Source organism: Lagenorhynchus albirostris, chromosome 11 (assembly GCF_949774975.1).
Source record: "Lagenorhynchus albirostris chromosome 11, mLagAlb1.1, whole genome shotgun sequence".
NCBI lineage: Eukaryota > Metazoa > Chordata > Mammalia > Artiodactyla > Delphinidae > Lagenorhynchus > Lagenorhynchus albirostris.
Genome location: NC_083105.1, coordinates 7,977,004 through 7,980,348, shown reverse-complemented (window position 1 = coordinate 7,980,348; position 3,345 = coordinate 7,977,004). Strand labels below are relative to the sequence as shown.

The window sequence follows — 3,345 nt, the reverse complement described above, 5'->3', positions numbered from 1 at the left end:
AATTTTTGTAACTAGTTTTACCACAGATAATTTCAGGAATTCTAAGTATTATAACTGGAGACTAGCCTAAAAATCACAGGGTGTTGTGAAAAAGATGTATAGTGTTTATCTGAAATCATTAGGAAGTTAAGGGGTATTTTTTTCAGGCAACATTGTTGCAAGCAGTTTCTTTTGCTAAAAGTTGCTTTTTAAAAATCCACCACTAATTTAAGACAACTATGCTAGGTTAAGTTGTTTCAAACTAGTTTATTTAGGGGTTCCATTTTCACTCCTCAATAGATTTTATGTATTTCTCATATGCTTCTTCACTCATTAGTTCATCTAGTTCTGAAGGGTTACTGAGTGTCATCTTGATCAGCCAACCATCTTCATAACAAGATTTGTTGACAAGTCCTGGATTTTCTGCTAGAGCTTCATTAATTTCAGTTACTTCTCCTGAGAGAGGAGAATAGAGTTCACTAGCAGCTTTCACACTTTCCAAAGCACCAAATTCGTCTTGTTTGTTCAATTTTGTCCCAACTTCAGGCAGACTACGGTGAACAACATCTCCCAAAGCTTCCTGTGCAAAATTGCTGATTACCACTGTTCCAACACCGTTTTCTGTTTTTACCCATTCATGTTTGTCTGTGAATTTACGACCCGACAGCAGTGCGGGGCCGGTGCGCAGCGCCCGGACGGCGCCCACCCGCAGTCCCCAGGGCCGAGGCGGCAGGGCGCGTTGGGCGCAGAGATGGCGCGCAGGCTGCAGACCGCGGCCTGCACGCTCCGCGCCACACCACTCGCAGCGCCATGTTCGCAGGGGTGCAGAGGGTCTCCGCGCAGCATATAGAGCCACACCAAATATTTAAGGAAGATAAAACACCAATCTTACATAAACTCCTTCAAAAGTAGAAGAGGGGCTTCCCTGGTGGCGCAGTGGTTGAGAGTCTGCCTGCCGATACAGGGGACATGGGTTTGTGCCCCGGTCCGGGAAGATCCCACATGCCGTGGAGCGGCTGGGCCCGTGAGCCATGGCCGCTGAGCCTGCGCGTCCGGAGCCTGTGCTCCGCAACGGAAGAGGCCACAGCAGTGAGAGGCCCGTGTACCGCAAAAAAATAATAATAAAATAAAAGGACTGAGAAGATCAAGTACTGTCAAGGACATGGAGCAACAGGAACGCTCACACATGGCTAGTGGGAATGTAAAATGCTATAAACACTTCGGCAGTTTCTTTCTTTCTAAAAGACACTTACCACACCACTCCGGACTCCCACTTCTAGATATTTACCCAACAGACAGAAAAACCTCTGTCCACACAAAGACCTTCATGTGAATGTTGGGCTTTTTTGGTTTGTTTTTCATTTCTTGGCTGCGCTGCACGTTTGTGGGATCTTAGTTCTCTGACCAGGGATCGAACCCAGGCCTTCGGCAGTGAAAGCGCCAAGTCCTAACTACTGGACTGCCAAGGGATTCCCTTTTATTTATTTTTTTTTTAATTTATTTTTTAGTTTTAGACCTTCATGTGAATGTTGATAGCGTTATTCGTAATAGCCAAACCATGGAAACAGCCCAACAGATGGTGAGTATATAGCCAATCTGAGATCCATCCATTCAGTGCATCACTACTCAGCAATCAGAAGGAACAAACTATGATAAATATGACATGGCTGAACCTCAAAAGTGTTATGCTGAGTGAAAGAAGCCCAGGTTCAATCCCTGGTTGGGGAACTGAGATCTCGCAAGCCATGCGGCATGGCCAAAATTAAAAAAAAGAAAACCAAACCATTACAGTAACATACAGAGTATTTTCACTGCCCTAAAAATCCTCTGTGCTCTGTCTACTCATCCCTCGCTCCCCCTAACCCCTGGCAACCACTGACCCTTTTATTGTCTCCATAGCTTTGCCTTTTCCAGAATGTCATGTAGGTGGAATCACACAGTACGGAGACTTTTCAGATCGGTTTCTTTCACTAGGTAAAATGCATTTAAGATTCCTCCATGTCTTTTCATGGCTTGATAGCTCATTTATTTTTAGCACTGAATACTACTCCATTGTCCGGATGGACCACAGTTTGTTTATTCATTCACCTACTGAAGGAATCTTGGTTGCTTCTAAGTTTAGGCAATTATGAATAAAGTTGCTATAAACATCGTATGCAGGTTTGTGTGTGAACATAAGTTTTCAACTCCTTTGTATAAATACCAAGGAGTGAAATTGCTGGATCATATGGTGAGATTATGCTTAGTTTTATGAGAAACCGCCAATCTGTCTTCCAAAGTGGCTGTACCATTTTGCATTCCCATCAGCAAAGTTCCTGTTGCTCTACAGCCTTGTCAGCATTTGGTGTTGTCAGTGTTCCAGATTTTAGCCATTCCAATAGGTGTGCAGTGGTATCTCATTGTTTTAATTTGCATTTTCCTGGTGACACAAGCTGTGGAACATCTCTTCATATGCTTACTTGCTATCTGTATATGTTCTTTGGAGAGATGTCTGTTAAGATCTTTGGCTCATTTTATAATCAGGTTATTTCCTTATTATTCCATTTTAAGAGTCCTTTGTATAATTTGGATAACAGTCCTTTATCAAATATGTCTTCTACAAATATTTTCTCCCAGCCTGTGGCTTATCTTTTCATTCTCCTGACAGCGCAGAAGTTTTTAATTTTAAAGAAGCCCAGCTTACCAGTTATTTCTTTCAAGGATCATGCTTTTGGTGTTATATCTTTTTTTTTTTTTTTTTTGCGGTACACAGGCCTCTCACTATTGGGGCCTCTCCCGTCACGGAGCACAGGCTCCGGAAGCGCAGGCTCAGCGGCCATGGCTCATGGGCCCAGCCGCTCCGCAGCATGTGGGACCTTCCCGGACCGGGGCACAAACCCGTGTCCCCTGCATCGGCAGGCGGACTCTCAACCACTGCGCCACCAGGGAAGCCCTGGTGTTATATCTTGGAAGTCATTGCCAAGCCCAAGATCATCTAGATTTTCTCCTATGTTATCTTCTAGGAGTTTTTTTTGTTTGTTTTTATTTACTTTTGGCTGCATGGAGTCTTAGTTGTGGCACGCGGGATCTTTCGTTGCAGCGCACGGGCTCTTCGTTGCGGCGCGTGGGCTCCTCTCTAGTTGTGGCACATGGGCTTAGTTGCCCCGTGGCACGCGTGATCTTAGTTCCCTGACCAGGGATAGAACCCACGTCCCCTGCATTGGAAGGCGGATTCTTAACCACTGAACCACCAGGGAAGTCCCTTCCAGGAGTTTTATAGTTTTCTGTTTTACATTTAGGTCTATGATCCATTTTGAGCTCATCTTTCCAAACTGTGTATGGTCTGTCTAGATTCTTTTTTTTTGCATGTGATGTCCAGATGTTCCA

The 3,345-nt window shown here is 44.5% G+C and overlaps 1 pseudogene; it reads right to left on the bottom strand.

Annotated features, from left to right (window-relative positions):
* Nucleotides 1–231: 231 nt before the first annotated feature.
* On the bottom strand, nt 232–825 carry LOC132529262 (glycine cleavage system H protein, mitochondrial-like; annotated as a pseudogene).
* Between the last annotated feature and the right edge of the window lie 2,520 nt (nt 826–3,345).